The sequence below is a fragment of the Balearica regulorum genome, chromosome 4 (assembly GCF_011004875.1).
Source record: "Balearica regulorum gibbericeps isolate bBalReg1 chromosome 4, bBalReg1.pri, whole genome shotgun sequence".
NCBI classification, from domain to species: Eukaryota; Metazoa; Chordata; class Aves; order Gruiformes; family Gruidae; genus Balearica; species Balearica regulorum.
The window spans coordinates 72,184,850-72,202,041 of record NC_046187.1 but is presented as its reverse complement, the minus strand read 5'-3'; the positions used below and the strand labels follow the sequence as shown (position 1 = coordinate 72,202,041).

The following is a 17,192-nucleotide window of genomic DNA, read 5'->3' as shown; positions in this document are numbered from 1 at the left end:
GTTCCTAATAACCCCAACAAAGTGGGAATTGCTTGTGGCCTTAATATGCTTTTAAGTATGTGGATGTGTTAGATCCTCTTGAAATCCCTTGAGGGCAGGAGCTTCTGTTGAATGACTCTGCACTCTGACTGCAGGTTGGCATGGGGGGGCTTGTTTACAAATTGCCTACCCTACTCTGTTATCTAGCTCACAGCTTGACCACACAAACAATTGTGTAGGCTCAGCGATGTAGCAGGCACCATGTGGGAATAACTGTCAAGGAAGAGTTTGAAAGTAATACTGTGCTCCCCAGAAAGCATGATACACTTACAAAACATGGAAACAAGGAGTTAAAAAGTAGATGTTTGTAAGTATAAAATAATACTGTTGTAAAAAAACAAATACCACGATACAGCACTAATGCAAGTGATTTTTGTTTTCATTTCACACAGTTGTTTTGCCCATCTCCTTGAAGAGCTGCTTACCAGCTTCTGAGATTTTGTTGAGATGAGTTGGACTTCTCATGGGCAGAAACTGCTGGCATGTATCCAACTGCATGCTGTTTGGGAAAACACTATAAAAGCTGGGTTTAGAATTCTGGCTTTGAATCTGTGTGCATGTCACTATGTTTTGCAATTTCTGATGCCAGTAGCCTTTCAGTGAACTTGAAAGAACTGTACATACAGTTGTTTTCAGCAATAAAATAGTGGCAGTAGGGTTTCTAGAAAGAGTTCATTTTCCAACTTGAGTCAGGAATAAAAGTACTTTGACAGTGCTGTGTGGATTACTTGAGGTGGTTCAGCCTGGGGAAGAGAAGGCTCCAGGGAGACCTTATTGCAGCCTTTTAATACTTAAAGGGGGCTTATAAGAAAGACTGGGACAAACTTTTCAGTGGGACCTGTTGTGATAGGACAAGGATAATGGTTTTTAACTAAAGGAGGGTAGATTCAGACTAGATAGAAGGAAGAAATTTTTTACAATGAGGCTGGTGAAAGACTGGAACGGGTTGCCCGGAGAGGTGGTAGATGCCCCATCCCTGGAAACATTCATAGTCAGGTTGGATGGGGCTCTGAGCAACCTGACCTAGTTGATCCCTGGTTTGTGCTCCATGCAAGGGCGTTTGATGACCTTTAAAAGTCCTTTCCAACCCAAACTGTTCTATGATTATTCAGGATCTTGTCTGACTCTGGCTGATTTCATGCACTATGTATCCTTGATGTTCATTATTTTAACTTAAATTTCTGTTTCTGGTATTATAAGCCTGATGTTGTCTAGGTGTGATTTTTAGAACACAATGGAGAAAGGTCTCTGGTTACCTCTAGGCAAACATAAACAGGTGTACTGTGCTTTTAGAAGTTTTCTAGCTATTGGTAGTGGTAGTGTTGAAAGACAGCAGAGGACATTTTGTCCATGGATAGAAGAGGAGTTACTTGGATAGGGATCTGAGTAAAAATCAATAATAAAGACAGTATGAAAGTCAGTGGAGTTGTTTTTAGTCAACCAGTAATAAGACAGATTGTTTTTTAAAATATTAATCTTCCAGTGCTTGTCAGCTAAAATAATCCTTGCCTAAAGATATTAGTCTTTATGGATGGATAGTCTTCAGTTTAATCTGGAAGCATGGGTTTGTGTAGAACTGGAGCCTTTCATGTTTTACATTGTAACTTGAATTCAGTAAGTGCGGAACGCTCAGAAGCATGATTTCAGCTTTGTTCTTTTGGCTTTAATAATGGTTTAGTTTAGTTTTGTAAACCACTATAGCCATGCAGAACTATTGGGACTTTCAGGTACTTTGGCTGTTCAGGGCAGATGTGCGCTTCTGCCTTTACCAAGTGTTTGGGGCTGAACCTTAAGAGAGGACTTGTGTGCTTGGGACTGGTTCTCTGAAGACTGTATGTGTGGAAGAGCGGGAGGGAGAGCTGCTGTTTGTCCCGTGGGGTCTCAGACTGGATGGCTGGAACCAGACCCATTAATGTGAATGCAGCCGGCATGGCCCCTTCACAGAAGGCAGCCTTTATGAATGGGCCTGTTTGTAACAGCAGAGCATGAGTTGCTCTGTCAATTAACTAGATTGTGGTGTGCGAGGCTCTACAGCCATTCTAGTAATTGAGCAAGTATCAGGCTTGGGTTAGTCCTTGTCTTCCTGCAATGCAAACAAAACCTTTATGCCGTGGTTTGTGCACGTCCTTCTGTGTTTTGTGCATTCTCATTTATTCTGTTGAATAACGTAACCATCTGGAGACTAGAATGGTCTTAGTTAAGAAATTAAGGAACAGGCTTAGTAGAAGGTGTGAGAATGGCCATGATTCCTGAAATATTAAAGTCTGGGCTGCTGTAGACAATTTTGTTTGTGATTATGAAAGTAACTTTGCTAAAATTACCATTAAACACTGTATTTGCGTGATTTACAGTGACTGGAGAAACTGGGCTACTGCATTTCTTCCCATATGCAATTCTGAAACCCTGTAGAGCAAAGTGAATAATATCTTTTTGCCACTGTCAGGTAGAAACGATGAGAATCTCAGCTGGAAGATAAATCCTGGCTTTGCATAATGTTGATTTATGCAGCTATATTAATTTGTGCAATACTTGCCTGACAAGGGAGACAGCATGATCAGGAAGATGGTTTTCTCATGGTGTTTCATCTGTTACTGTGTGGGTGTACACGACCCTTGAGGTTTACCCAGAAGTAGGAAATATGACTGCATAATTTTGGGGTGGGGAACGCATTCACACTCCCCTGGGGAAAAAAAAAAAATAAATTAGTTGCTCCTAAAATAGAGTTCATGGAGGTTTCTTGACGTTGTTTCCTAATACGGAACAAACGACAATCTAATACAGGAAAATGAGTTCCAGTAAGACTTTTATCCATAGTGTATATGTCTTAATCTGTAGGTTAAAGTTGTCAAGAGCATTTCGAGAGACAAAAAAAAAAAAAAAAAAAAAAAAGCTCTTGGATTTGGGCACTGTGTAGTGGGATGAACTTTGTCTTACTGTCACTTCTAAGGTTTCTATGAAGATAATGTTAATATCCGCTATATTAGGGTATGTATTTTAAACTGTCCAGAAATCTTCAGTGTAGGGTGGATAAAGGATGTTGTAAACTACTTTGTCTTCCTAAAAATTTTCATCTACCTGAAGAACTTACATGGTGGTAAATCAGGCATTTGTAAAGGAGTTTTTTGAATTTGAATAAGCCTGGCTGTTAGCTGTCTAATTTGGAAATAGGATGACGATACATATGTGAGGCTCACATTTCAAAGCTGTTTTTATGTGCAAGTGCAGTATAAAATCTCATACGGAAGGTTTATGTTAAAATTAATACTTAGCCTTGCATTCTTCAAAGATACTTGTTTCTTCCTGCATACAGGCTTTTTAAATTCTGTCCGATTGTACTGTGTCAAGAGACTAAACTGGTCTCATAATTTATCTGGATTTCCATCCTTCCCTTCCTCCCCTATCACAACTGAGAATTGCTATAAAAGACCTGGGGGGTGCCACCTAGAAAAGCCTCAGCTTAATGGGAATGAGAAATTCATGAAAAGTTCAACATCCCTACTGCCTTCATCTGCCTGATTCAAGCCTACTTGAAATCTCCAGTCTTCATATTAGCCTCTACCTCATTTGATTAACTCTATTCTAGCTCAAACTGGTAACACACCCATCAACATTTGTTCTGCTTACATATCAAACTTGCTGGTTCCAGCATAATGCCTGCACACTCTCTAATCACTGTAGCAATTTCTGAGTTGGAGTCTCTGCTTGAAAATAATGGCTGAATTCATGCATCTAGTCATGAATATTCAGGTTAGTTCCATCTCAAAAATCTCAACCAACCAGTCTCATAATAATGCAGGATTATTTCTTGTGGGGCATTTGCTGTAGGATTTCCAAAGTTATAGGTGTATTAATAATGAATTCATCAAGCAACAGTAAGTTCACCTTGTGGCTCTCTTGCCAAGTAGTGGCGCACACTGTTACGTAACCTCTTCATCCCTTTTGTGATTTCATGATCTTCTGGAGCAGCTACACTAATTGCTTATAACTTTCTTAACATTTCCTGAAAAGCATAAAGAAATTCATGTAATTCTTGAATTTTATTATTGGGGTTTATTACATAATTTTGAGTAGCAAGAAATGTTGCCAGAGCATACTGAAATTTATGATGTCATTGCCTAACAAATCCATCAACAAAAATGGGATATTGTATAAAAAAAGACAGTATCTCTGATTCAGATAAAAATTGTATAATGAAGTATAAGCTTTTTGGAAAAAAAAAAAGCTGAGGGGATGTGTATATCAAATTCTGTGAAAACTAATTATCACTGTTGATGGATAGGCAAGTTAGATGTTTTTCAAGATCATGTAACTCAGAACAGGGGCTCAGAACAACACAAGAGTTAATGAATGGGATGTCTTAGCATAACAAAAATAGATAGCATTTAGTACAATCTAATACTTGTCACACTGTTTCTTATTGTAATATGTAAGGACCATACTAATACTTTATTTCAGCCTGGAAAGCAAAAGTTTTAGTTTGCCCTTGCTTCAGTAAAAATGTCTTGTCTCCAAATCAGGTTGTGTAAGAGCCTAGGTAAGAGCTGTTATTAGGGTTCAGTAAGTTCTGGTGAATGAAGAAGTTGAACTAGAGTATTTAGATTTTGCAGTCTTTTTGCAGAACTTTTTATAAATCCCGAAGCTCTGTTTACGCAATCAGAATAAACTGATCTGATAATTCATGTGCTTGAGTTTTAGAATTTCAGTTTCTTAGACTTCCTTGATAAAAAACCAAAACCAAACAAACCTTCTCTGTTTACTTATTTAACTCCAATAAGTCTAGTCTCCACATGTAGATCTCTTGTGGATAAAAGCCCTATAGAATCTTTTCCTACTCTCCTCTTTAAACATTCCAGTTTCAGTGTCTGAATGAACAATAATATTAAATGGAAAATTTTTCTTTAGGTATGGCCTTTTCCATACTAGAGGCGAGATTGAGCAGGAGTGCCTTGGTGTCTTTGTTCATACATGTCCGTAGGCAATTTGGAGGGACTGTGGGCATGCCTCCTTCACTCTTACCGATCTGTGTGGTTCAGATACTCAGGCTGTCCTTTACCATCTGTCACAATTTCTATGGCTGACTTGAACCTTTTGAATACAGTGCATTTAAATTTGCTCTAACATTGTCAATGCAATTATATTTAAAACTAAAATGACCTGGTCTTTGGGGTTTTTTTGTATCTGATCAGTTTTAAGGATTTATCCCAGAAAGCCTTCTGTTCCAGAGGGTAGTACCCAAATGAGTAAGTCAATAGATTCTTCATTCTAGGTTGAGAGATGTTTAACCTGAATTAACTTTAAAAAGAAAACCCATCAAAACCCATGAAATAGCTCTCATGTTTGCATAAGCTGAAATAGTGGCTTTAACAAGTCTAGGGCAGTTTTTGCTCTATATGTGTAACTGAGGGGAAAAGACCCTGTAACTACTTTTCCATCCCCTGTAAATAAGTAAAGATAAAAATGTCAAAATGTCATCCAGCTGTTCTGGAAGAAGTTATTTTTGCAGACTAGTTCAAAGGGTTAAATGACATTGTTCTGTTCATTGCCAATGCATTTCAGAAATCTCATCCCTCGGTATTCAGTCTACATGAAAATAACTGGATCCTGGCCAAAATGGGGCCACTTCACCTATGCACTGCTGCACAGTCGATCCTTTATGCACCATGATACTAATATTTTAGATGTGAATACTTAAAGTTACTGAAGTTTCTTGCATTTTTGAAGTATCAGGGAAATACCTATGTTCCTGTTCAAAAATGAGTTTTAATTTCTTCTGTCATTTGTAGGAGCTTTTGTTAGTCACAGCACTTTCTGAAAGCTTGGATTCTGAGTGGCTTCAACATTAGTGAGCATTAAACATAATTTAAATTCTGAACTTAAGGTTTTTGGGTGTTTTTTTAATATCTCTGATAGCATTGGATATGTGGATGGGGGTCTTTTTGCTTGTTGTTTTTTCCCAGACAGTGATCTGGTATAACTTTTTAATAAAGATAGATTTTCATGTCTAATTTTAGAATGTCCACTTTCCTTTATTTAAAAAAAGAAGGGTAGAACTGGATAGGTAGTAGTACCATCAGAAAATATTACTTAGAAGACCTTATGGGAAAAGTTAAACAATGCTACTGTGGTCGTATTGCATAGTGGAGGGGCCTTGTTTGTTTTGCATATATTGCTGAACCGTGAGGTCAAAAGAAAATCTTGAGGAAAGAAGAAAGCTTCTCTTTCCTCTTGTCTTTGCACCTAGAGCATGTGTGTGAATTTCCTTTAAATAACTTGCAACTCATACTGCATCCTGCATTCGTATAAGCTCTGGAGTCTTCTGCCTTCTAGCAAAGCTGCTTGTGAACTCCACAGTTCTCATGCAGTGCTACAGCATCTCCACTGCTGTGGGGAAGAGCCTGTGCTGTGTGCTCTTCCTCTTGACCTGCTGTGTCAGAAGCATCCCCAAGTTTATGATGGACAGTGGTAAAACCTTGTCCTCGATTGTAAGTCCTGACCTTGTTCTTATTTCTGTCTAAAGCCACTGGTGCAACCACTGCGCGTCTCCCTGAACTTGCTATTCTGTGAAGCAGGAGTAGACTCCTGAGTAAGTGCCACCTCTATGTAAGCAGATGGCTTTCCTTCCGGGGGACTGTGCGGAGTGCTGCTAAGGAATTCAGGGACTTTCATGACTTTTAGTGTGTTGTTTCCTAGGAAAATCTGATTTCAAATGCGTGTATGTGAAAACTATGGAAATTTTCTTACCTGATTTATTACATTGGCAGATTAAACATCTAATTTGTTTTGATCAATTTTGGCTCTTTCTTTGAGAAACTGATGTGTGCATTTGTGTTTTCCACAAATCTGGTACTGGAATTAGAAGTCAGCTTTTCTAACTTCAGTTTAAAGCCAGTGTTCATTTTGGGGTCAGACATGCTGATCAGTTTGTCTCAAGCTTTCTAAATACTTGTTGGATAAAGCTGCCCTGCCCTTGGAAAGCTGGTGATCTGATTTGATCTGTGCTCAAAAATCTGAGGGCACTGGCTTATTGATGTGGTGGGTGTGAGGCTTGGGAAGTGCATGTGGGTTCACAGAAACCTAAAAATAAGCAGTATTTGGGTTAAACCTCTTTATTTGTATGGACTCATGACCCTGATGGCAAAAATAAATGTACATTTGCTTTCTGGTACTGCTGCTACTATCCGTGAATATTAATAGTGGAAAAATATTTAAATTTTATGTTGTCTGGGCCTCATATACTTTCTGCACAATTAGAGGATGAAAATGAAAATTAGTGACTTGACTCATTCTTGTGTAGCAATGAGTGTCGGGTGTAGCTGAGTCTCTGTGCCATCAGTGATGAAATTTAATGTAGCAATAAAGCAAACTGGAAAAAATACTTGTCACCAGTGTTTTGTGTTCAACAATTTTTATAGTTTTGTCAATAAGACATTGAGAGACCACCTCTGTAGTGCAACCTTTTTTATTCTACAGGCTGTTAAATTTAACTTTTAAAAAAAATAAACTAAGCAATTCCATTTCAGTGGACTAAGCTGCTGAATGCATTGAAGAAGCCAGTGAGACAAGCTAAGGTATTGAGGAACTTGCATAGTTTTTGTTGCTGAAGTTTCTTAGGTAAGGTACACCTGAATGATCCGGATAGGAGATTTGTAATTCATGCTGCAGAGATTGTCAAAAAATAGAGATATCCTACCCAATCTGAGGGAAAATTTGTCCTAATTGCAAGTCTGATCAGTTTGACCTGAGCACAGGAGAAGGATTAAGGAGGATTTTTGGTACTGTCTCTGAGTACTTGTGCCTTCTGTCTGACATTCAGTCTCCAGCTGTCACCCACCTACCACCAGAGGAAGGTGCTATTTGGAAAAAAAAAAAAAAAAAGGTGCTAGAATACTAGAAGTGCTTTGGAAGCTGCAAATAACATGAACATATTGTGCATGTGGGAACTTATTTTTCCCAAAGCCTTAGAAGGAAGGGCAGGTTCATAGATTTCAGAAGCAGACGGGGATTCTGATCTCAGTGCAGACAGATAGTAGAAGGTATTCTGGAAGTTGGATTAAGACTTGGTTTTATAAAGATTTTTCAAAGCAAAGTTACTGACTCAGTATTGTGTGTATATCATTAGGAAACTTCCATTTCTATTCAAGGCCAGATGTATCTGATATTCACTCCCAACTGTTAAATCTCTCCATACTTTCGTTAGCAGGACTGAAAGACCCCTTCATGTCTATGACGAGTTAACCTTTCTGGTTAAACAAATAGGTGAAGCTACTGATCCCTACAAGTTAGTCTTCAACCTTCTGGATCATTTTTGTAGCCCTTCCTTGAACTCTGATATTTCATGTCTTTTTTTTTTTTTTTTTGAAGTATGTACATGAGAACCAGAAATAATATTCTAGTAATGTTTTTTTCAAAGTTAGGGAAGATAATTTTGCTATTTGATATTCTTTGTTTTATTTTACGCTTACAGTAGACCACCTGGCCACAGCATAATTTTTGCAATTGCCTACGTAGTGATCTGTGACAGCTCCTGAATTCAGTTCTAATCTTGCCTTTTCAGGACTAATTCTGGCTTAATTTTTGTCTCCAGTTGTACTCCTTTGCCTTAGCTGTGTTAAATTGAGTTTTGTTCTGTTACACTATTAATTATGTAATGCTTTGTGGTTTTTACTTGAGAAGTTTCTTTGACTTGGAATTCAGGTTTCTGAAATAAAATTGCACATAAACCAACTTCTGTCGTATTTGGTAGATTTTTATTGGGCAGTGTAATTTCGAAGACTCATGTTGGGGGTTCAACATGCAGCAAATTCAGTTTCAGTCTCAGTGTTCATAGAAACATAGAATGTTCTCTGAGTTGGAAGGGACCCATAAGGATCATCGAGTCCAACTCCTGGCTCCACACAGGACCAGCCGAATCAGAGCATGTGGCTGAGAGTGTTATCCAGACGCTTCTGGAACTCAGTCAAGCTCGATGCTGTGACCACTTCCCCGGGGAGCCTGTTCCAGTGCCCGATCACCCTCTCGGTGAAGAACCGTTTCCTGATATCGAACCTAAACCTCCCCCGTCGCAGCTTCATTCTGTTCCCTTTGGTTCTATCACTGGTCACCAGAGGGAGGAGATCAGCGCCTGCCCCTTCGCCCCCCCTCGTGAGGAAGTTGTAGGCCGTGATGAGGTTTCCCCTCAGTCTCTAATGTTGGAGCAACTTAATAAAATAAATTTATCTGAAAATCATGATACTTCTGTGGACCATAACACTGAAGCCCATGTTTTTCACTGAACTGTAAGGAGTTATTTTCAGGGCTAATAGCCACCAAAGTAGTAAAAGGGAAAAGTACCTCCACTGTTATTACCACCTGTGACCATTGGTGCTCCTCTGGTAAGAGGCAGCGGAAAACACGTGTGATAGTTTGCAGAATTCATACTTTCACATTGTGCCTGGAGAAATCCAAAAGTCACTGGTGACACTCCTGTTTTCTCATTTGCATGCAAGTTTTCTGATACATTTGTGAAACTCTTAGAGTTTCAGAAGAAAAGCTTAAGGTGTCTATAGTTTAAGATAGTTATGTAGAGAGTTTCTTTCTGTTATGAACAGTGTGACATATTATGATTTCTGCTATCACTGTCCTTAATCTTTCATGAATTCATGCACTGAACATTTCCAGAAATGCTGTATGAGAAGCAAAAGGAATAAGCAGATTAAGTTGCTCAGTCAAAGAAGTGAAAGCAAGGTAATTTTCAGGCGATAAGTTGGTTTGAATCTGTTAGTCTTTAGGAAATTCTTGGAGGCTAGAAATGGCTGTTGTGTTGTTTGTTGTGTAAACTGCTTAGTAGGAAAGTCAGAGAAGGAAATGATCTAAAGAGGCAAAGGGAAGTTAAAAGACTAGGACTGGGAAGAAGCCAGGGACCTGGTCAATAGGAGATAGGAGTTAACAGTTTCAAGAATCATTCCCTTTTTAATTTCATTCTGAGTCCCATTTTTAGACTGGGATTTCTTCCCATTTTTAATTAGGTTGTAATGAACTGTTTGTTGGAAATTTCCTCTTTCTAACATAAATTAATAAATCATGTTAGAGAGGGTATAACATAAAAATGGTACCAATGGTGAGCATAGGCTGCAACCATACTTTCCAGTGTGGCTGGTGCTAGTCTCAGAGGGGAGGATTAGCACTGTGTGCTGCCCCGTTCAGTCTTGTTTGTCATTCCCAGCTCCCTGTGGAGTCTGATCTCTGGGTTACAATGCTTTTCCAGGTCAGAGAGTGGAGGTGAATGATTACTGTTTCCACAGTTTGATACTCTTGGTCTTTTAAACCCTTTATTAAAAGCAGGAAAGTTACCTTTCTGTATTTTGGCTTCTAGTGTAGTTTCAATGCTGGCTTCTCCCCTCTTCTGTTTGCAAGGACTGAATTATGTATTCTGAGCTTTATATATTGAAAAGTCTGCAGAATTTAGACAGCTGTATTTGAACAATATTCCAGCTGAATCTGCCCAGCTAAATTCTGACTTAAATGTTAGGTGGGTTTATGCTAGAACATAGAACAGTTTAGGCTGCAAGGGATCTTGAAAGATCGTCCAGGCTGATGTGTGGTGGGAAAGGGAGCCTAGATGAGATTATCTAACGCCCTGCACAGTCACATCTCGAAAATCTCCAGTTGATGGGGACTTCTCCACTTGCTTGTGGAGGTTGTTGCAGTGTTGATTGTTCTCAGTGTAAAAAATTTCTTTCTTATATCAAGATGAAACCTCTCTTGGTGCAACTTGTACCTGTTGCCTCTTGTCCTCTCTATGTGGTTCCTTTTGAAGATAGAGCCTTTATCCTTTTTTGTAGCCACCCTTTACGTATTTGAATACTGTGAGGAGGTCCCCCTGAGCCTTCTCTTCTCCAGGGACAAAGGACCTAACTCCTTCAGCCATTCCTTCTAGAGCAGGTTCTAGAGTCTTTGATCATCTTCATGGCCTTTCTTTGGACCGTCTCCAGTCTGTGTCTCTTCTTGAATTGTGGAGACTAGAACTGGACACAGTACTCCAGGTGTGGCCTGACAACCGCTTCGTAGTGGGATGATCACATCTCTATCTCTGCTAGTAATGCCCCTGTGGATGCAGCCCAGGATCTGATCTGCCTTTGCCGCTTCAGCGGCACGCTGCCGACTCCTGTTCTGGTTGTTGTCCACCAGGACTGCCAGGTCCCTTTCAGCAAGGCTGCTCCCCACCCCACAGATCCCAGCCTGCGCTGGGCTCTTTGGTGATGTCGTCCACAGTGCAGGATCTTGCACTTGTGTCTGTTCAACTCCCTTTGTTCTTGCCAGCTCACTCTTCCAGCCTGTCGAGGTCTTTCATTTCTGGTGCATTCATCTCACCACCCAGTTGGGTGTCATCAGTGAACTTGGTGATGGTGCTCTCAGTCCCATCATCCAGATCGCTTACAGCATGGGGGCCAGTATTGATGCCTGGGGGACCCCACTTGTGACAGGCTGCCAGCCTGTCTAAAAACCATTGATCGCCACTCTGAGTGCAGCCTGGGAGCCAGTTGCCTGCCCATCTTGCAGTCTTCCTGTCCTTGCCAGTTTGTCCAGGAGAAGGCTGTGGGAAACAGTGTCAAATGCTTTGCTTAAGTCTAGGTAAACAATATCCACTGCTCTCCCCATGTTGACAGAAAATGTAATTTTGTTGTAGAAGGTGATCAGGTTAGTCTGGTGTGGTTTGCCTTTGGTAAGTCCATGTTGGCTTTTCCTGGTCACCTGCTTCATTTGGCTTCAGTAAAGCTAGACAACAATTACATTGTTTTACAACCTGACATAGTTACTGCTGTGCTTTACCTGTGTTTCTTAAATGCTCTTTTAACACAGCAGCCTAGAAAGCCTGGTTATTAGCAGGTTACCAAAAGTACTTTTTGAAGTTTTGTTTCTTAAGGTACATACTTTCCAAGCTGGTTTTTCTTTTTGGGGTGGGTTGTTTTTTCGGGGTTTGTTTTTTGGTAAAAGGCCTACAGCAACGGCTTTTTTGACAGTTCTGTTACATAGATTCCTTCATAAGTAGCTAGAATTTTAGGTCTAATTTGAAGGGGGTTTTAGCTTTATTCTTTGTTCTTAATCATTTTAAGAGGGTTTTGGGTTTTTTTAAATGTAAGTATTGGAAATAATATAAGGAATGTTGATGACCTTCAGTAGACAGGTAATACTTTGTCTTAAAAACAGATATAAATGTTCATTGTTTTGTATGGTGTGAGGCCTCAAGTTTGCCCAAATAAATTTTTTGCCAGTTCTGTGACGTAACCTTGTGATGGCTCACAGCCCACGGTGCTAGGCTTCTGATTTTGGTGCTTTGGAGAAGGTGAAAATAGAAAATAATTGCTGACAAAGTAGATGTGTTTCAAGGAAGTTTTTGTGACATGGTCCAATTTTTTTCTTTCCCTTGTTCTCTAACATGGTTTATTCCCTGAACTACCATCTTAGATATTAAGGCACGATATTACAGATACAAAATGCAATACTTATGGTCAGATAAGCTTTGTGTTTGATTTTCTCTAAATTGTTAGAGTCCAGTATTTAACTTTCAGCATCTCTGTTAATTAGCAAGATGATAATGCCTGCATTCAGTACGAGATAGATAACTGTTCTTGTTCATGAAATAGTGTCTTCCTGTTTGAAAACAAAGAGCAGAGGAAATTTTGAAGATGCATGAGCTAGGAACATTTGCTAAAAAAGGATATAATTATGTTAAGTATTGTGATGTCTAGTAAGTAGTACAGTCATGATTTACTTTCTTTGTTCTTAGATTTCCTCAGATAGTGCCAGCTTTTCCTTTTGAAAGTTCAGTAGGAAACATTTGAAATGGCAAGAACTAACTCAATGTCATTGATGCCAAAATGTTCTCACTGAAGATGGTGGAAATTGTGGTGCAAATCATAAATAATTTCCCTATTACAAAGTTATATTAATTTTTTAAGGAGCAAGTTTGGTAAATGTCATTCTAAAGTAAAGGAAGATTGGAAAAAATACAGAAATTACTAGAATAATGAGTGAAGCAGTAATAGTGCAAACTTAAAAACAGGGGTGTGTTTGCAGATACCAAGGGATAATGAAACCTTATTTTCTGTAGATGGATGTTCTGCTTCCTTGCCATCTCCCCACCAACTCAGTTTTCATGCAAACTCAGTTTGTTTGCAGTGGCACAGTTACCTCTGGGGTTTCTTGCTGCCAGCAGTGCTGCCTGGCCCTTTCCCTTCCTCTTCCTCCCTCCTCTCAGCTCATGACTTCCCTGTGCAGTAATTTCAGCTCTGTAGCTTTGCACAGTCCCCCCGGCTCCCTTTCCTGGGCCATAAAACTACTCAGTCTTTTCTCTGTTCTTTTCTGTTTGCATCCAAAACAGAGCTCCTTTCCCTCCCTCTACCAGCACACTGCCTGACTTGTCACTTACATGAGCCTTTTAGGTTACTTTTACTCCTCAAATATTGCTGATTGCACAACAGTAAAGAAAACAAAGTTATTTGATTTTAATTTGTTTTGCTATCCTCTTGTCCCTTCCCCAGGAGCTTCTTGTCAAATCTGTTCTCACCTGTTAGATTTAGTGGCATTGTTCTGGTGTGAGAGAAGATAACTTGTTGAAAGAACTGTCAGAAAAAACTTGGATACAAAGCAGTTACTGTATCATTGTCAAAATAGGTCTCAAGCTATATATTCTGGAAATGGGTAACCTCGATCTTTGTTGCTAGTGACTGGGATTGTATCAACAGCTGAGAAGTGTGCTGCTCATTTACTTGTCAAATTTGACACAGTCCCATACAGGTTTTTACTCATGTGTTCCTTTGTACAGAGAAATTATAAGCTACCAGGAAGAGGGCAGGGTTTTGGTTTGTTTTCATCTCTGAAATGACTTGATTTTTGTAAGGTTTTGATCAGATAACTCTCTCCTAAACTTTAAAAAAAAAAAAAACAAAACAAAACTGTAGGGTTGTTGGATTTTGGGTTTTTTTTTGCATGTGCTGTCTTAGAGTTATTGCAGCCTTAGTAAAAACAATTTCCTCTGGGTGTGGAGGAGCAAAAAGTAACCCATTACAAAACAAAATGAAACCAACCTTTAACTGATTACAAAAATTCATTTCCTCTAAGAAATGGAGTTAGCTGGTCTCCACTAGTGTACATGCAAGACATTTTAAATCTTCTCTGTTTCCTATAATATTCATGATGATGATTCAAGTGAGAAACACTGAACCTATAAATGACCAGAGGTGTAAGTACTTAGATCTGTCCCAACTTCCAGGGATTGAAAGGAGTTTAATATTAAAATTTCAAATGTGTTTTTTAACTACAATGAGATTCCAGCCCAAATACAATGTTAGTGTGTTTATTTTATAGAATTTTTTAGATTTAAGGGTTTGGGTTTTTTATGTGCCCTTAAGTTAATGTAGATTCTTATTGGGTATTATTCACTGTCTTAGCTAGTTAAATTTATTTAACTATATGTGCATCATCTAGCTCCCCAGATTGAGTACTGAGGAATGTAAGCTGTTTAAAAATTGAGTTGTTTTTTCTTTCTGGATGTTAATGTGACCAATTTTATGGCATTCCTGTTCTAAAACTTCTTTTGTTTAAACGAAACTCTGTAATGCCACTTCACCTAAGAGAGTCCTGTGACAAAACTCTCTTGGGTTAGAAGAGGATGGGGAGAAAGGGGATTTTGAAAGATAAAAGTAACCCAAAATATTAATACTAATTTCAGAATGTATTTTTTAAACAATGCTCAGTATCTGTAAATCTGCTATAAATTTTATAAAGCTGGTTTCCTGACAAAAAAATGTATTTTGTGAACAAGTTGTTTATAGTACTTGCATACGCATACACGTGCCCTGTGATGAACGCAATATGCTGTTGGCTTGGCTCTCATTTAATGCAATGGTTTATTGAAATTTCCAGTGTTTATACGTGCATATGAATTAATCTGATTGCTTCAGTTACTATAAGGTGTGATTTGGATTTTATGATTTTTTTTTTCTCCTAATAATACATGCTGTTCCCTCTGTCTCTTTATATTTGAAAGTATCTTTCTGAGAGAAAGCCTTATTATGCACTTATGTTTTCCATCTACAGCTTTTTCAGTTAAGGGTGTGGCTTTCCGACACAGTTGTTTTAGAACAGGCTCTCACATAAAAACACTTATCATGGCAAAAAGTCCTTTGACATTACAGCTTATCTTACTTGGGGGCTGTAGTACACTACATCAGAAAGGAACTGTCTGTACTGCAGAGTTGTGGGTCTGAAGATGGTCTTAATTTTTTCATGTTTTACTGTCTAGGCAGCCTGTTGTGATCTTTGATGTTACTTTCCAGTTTATAGAACCGTTGGCCATTCCCCAGTGTGTGTTCAGCTTAACTGTTCAGATTCCTTTTATTTATTTATTGGTATCCATCTTACTGAAGCTCTTACTGGAGAGTTCATCATGCCTTACTCCCAAAGGGTCTTCTGAGGAAACTCCTAAATAAATTTCAATGGCTTGTGCAAAATACTGTCAAACACATCTGTTTCTAATTCAAAAATCAATACCTTTATCAGTAGCTGACAACCATTAAAATAAATAATTACTATTATAGTTACATTAAAACAGTTAATGGCACCTCCCCCCAAGGTCTAGTAATTTTGGGTATCTACAAAACTGAGCTATGAAACTGATTTTTAACTTTAGATATAAAATGATCGCTTAATGTTAAACATTGAATTTTCTGTTAAATTATTGCTGCTGCATAGTGGTGATGCACTAATGCCTTCTTATACTTGGGTGAAGGAGTAATACCAACTGTGGCAAGGCACTGTGATCCCATTGTAATGTTGCCTGTGCAGGCTGTTAGGGGCCAGATTCTTTCCAGTGTGAGTAAGAAACTCTGAAGAGAAGTAATTAATGTATGTAATTAACTTGGAAGTAGCTTTTGGTACTCTGAAAGTAAGATGGAATTAGTGTGAATAATTAAATGCAAAATTACTTTTGCAGATGCGTGTGTACTCTTCTTTAAAGAAGACATACACAAGATGCAACATTACACTTGAATATATTCTGGAAGCTGAATGCTTCACAGGCATGCTGCTGTAAGAGTAAGCCATATGTTTGGATCTGCAAACCGTCATTTTTTCAACAAAAATCTGGATGTAGAGGCATCAGGATAGCTAATGAAGCTCAGAAGGCGGGTTGTGGAAAGTGGTAGCAGGCCTTGGAAAGCATTTTTGGGGTATGAAATGGCAGATGGTGCAGGCTGGAGGTTGTGATGAGGAGGAGGACTTAGAGGGTGCATGTGAGGGATCTGAAGCTGCCAAAGGAGAGGTGACTCCTTTGCTATAACTTCGCTTGTTTAAAAACCTTCTAGGTCTAACCTTAAAAGGTTTTCCGTGCTGATAAAAGCATTGTTTCTTCTCACTATACCCTGTAACTCTTCCAGCATAGAGGAAAGCTAGTAATGAAAAGAAGTTTTAATAATAAAGATGTGTGCATGTGCTTACTTTAAAGAAAAAAAGAAAAAAATCAGGCCATGACTTTTAAAGCCTCAACTGATTGGTTTAAAATAAAATACTTTAAACAGTGCAGAGGTGTCTGCGTGTGTTTGTTTAGTAACTCAGTGGGTGGAAATCACTGAGCATCTAAAACTTGAGTGTCTTAAGTGCTAACATAGATTTTGATAGTAGTATCCTCATCTGCAGAGTCAAGGAAAATACTTTTATTTTGCTTATTGTGTTCAACTGTCTCAGTTCAGTGATTTGTTCATTCTGAAATAAGAAACCACTTGAGTTTTGAAACTTGTTTTCTAACATAAGAATTAAAGATGAGATCTGCTAATTCTGAAGTCTTGAAGTAGATAACTTTCTTCACTGCAATAATTTTAACATAATTTGCATTTAAAAATAATTTATGTAAACTTGCCTTTTCTATGTGGATCCACATCTGAGGTGGTTTTACCTAATAAATATGCAAGTAAATTCCTAATCAAATTAAAATCCACAAGCAAGTACACTTTAAGGTGAGTCGCAAAGAAAAATCTAAAAGTAGTAAAAGAATAGACACTTATATAAAATCTCACTAGTTATAAAATGTAGAAGATTAATTGTTACTTAAATGAAGATACATATCTTCCCTATATCATAGAAAAAAGAATTGCAATGACTTGATAATATCAGCAGAT

General features: G+C 38.5%; 1 protein-coding gene across 25 annotated transcripts in view; it reads left to right on the top strand.

The window, feature by feature from the left end:
• Positions 1 to 17,192, top strand: part of ADD1 (adducin 1) — a 67,453-nt gene that overhangs the window by 14,657 nt on the left and 35,604 nt on the right. The window contains exon 1 of one of the 25 annotated variants that reach the window (XM_075752632.1): positions 140 to 346. The exons of the other annotated variants lie outside the window; for them this stretch is intronic. The gene's annotated coding sequence lies outside the window, so the exon portion shown is untranslated. Of the gene's footprint in view, positions 1 to 139; positions 347 to 17,192 lie in introns of those variants that run through there. 25 annotated transcript variants of the gene reach the window in all.